General features: G+C 35.4%; 1 protein-coding gene across 1 annotated transcript in view; it reads left to right on the top strand.

The window, feature by feature from the left end:
• The window catches only part of USP48 (ubiquitin specific peptidase 48), a 93,563-nt gene that overhangs the window by 80,730 nt on the left and 11,570 nt on the right, over positions 1 to 1,263 (top strand). The gene's annotated exons all lie outside the window — the stretch shown is intronic.

Raw genomic sequence — 1,263 nt, 5'->3', positions numbered from 1 at the left:
TATCTATCTGGACTCAGGGCTAGAACTAATTCTAGCCTGGTGCAGTGCCTAGCCAGTGAACAGCACCCTGAACAAATGTTCTGTGTTTGTGTCCTGGTCATCTTCTGCTTTGTAAATCAGTGGCGCTCTGTTGATAATGAATCTGCGGCATCTGTGTCCATAATGACCCTTAAACTGCTCTGCTTATGCACCGCTGACACTCAGTGACGACTATGGAAACCAGAGCCAGGGCCTCAGGGTTACCTCATCCAGATTTAATTAAATCAGAGAAAAAGATTTTTTTTGAAGAAATCCTGGTTCTTTCATTCCCTGGCCTGGTTAGCAGAAGAATCTTGACTGTTAACCTCTTGGTGAGACATTTATAGGAGTACTGGAGAAGGACATTTGGCCCTTATCTATTATTTTTCTTAAGACTAGTACAGTATGTATTATGCGCCCACATGTATGTCTGTAATTTTTGCTGAACCTTTAGGTAAATCATGATTATCATGACATTTTACCTCTAAATACTTAATACAGCATATCCAAGAAGTAAAGACAGTGTCTCATATAATACCAGTAACATGTTTATAAGAAAACAAAAATTCCCTAACTTCATCTAATACTCATACACAGATGTCTTAAACATTTTTCTTCTCAAACCAGCATGCAATCAGGGTGTGCATTGTTTTATATCATTTCAGACGGTAATAATCTAGAACAATTATCCTACCTCCCTGCCCACTTTCTTTCCCTCCTTGACATTGACTTGGAGACCAGTTTGATTTCTTGTAGATTGTCCCACATTCTGGATTCGGCTGATTGCCTTCTTATGTTACTCATTTTAACCTATTTACCTATTCCTGATCATTCAAATTTCTGTAAATTGGCAGTTGTGTATAAATGTTTGATTACATTCAGGGTTAGCATTTTTTTGCAAGAATATTTCATAGGTGAAGCTGTATATTTTGCCATTATGTCAAGAGGCACAATATCTCATCTTGCTTTTAGTTAAACTAAGTTTGATTTCTTGATTAAGGTACTGTCTTTCATTTTAAAATTCTCAGAAGTTTATATACTTAGCTTCCATGTCATTCTCAAAAAGAGGAGAAAATGTTCAAAATAACATTCAAATTCAGTTTGTTTATGAGCTAAATTTAGTAATCTCCATTTTTTTCAGTTTATTTTGTTTTCTGATTTAAGGTGAAACTTATTTTTTTATTATTTTTTTTATTTTAAAGATGACCGGTAAGGGGATCTTAACCCTTGACTTGGTGTTGTCAG

Source organism: Galeopterus variegatus, unplaced genomic scaffold (assembly GCF_000696425.1).
Source record: "Galeopterus variegatus unplaced genomic scaffold, G_variegatus-3.0.2 Scaffold3711, whole genome shotgun sequence".
NCBI classification, from domain to species: domain Eukaryota; kingdom Metazoa; phylum Chordata; class Mammalia; order Dermoptera; family Cynocephalidae; genus Galeopterus; species Galeopterus variegatus.
The sequence above is the reverse complement of the archived record's forward strand: the minus strand, read 5'-3'. Positions and strand labels throughout refer to the sequence as shown.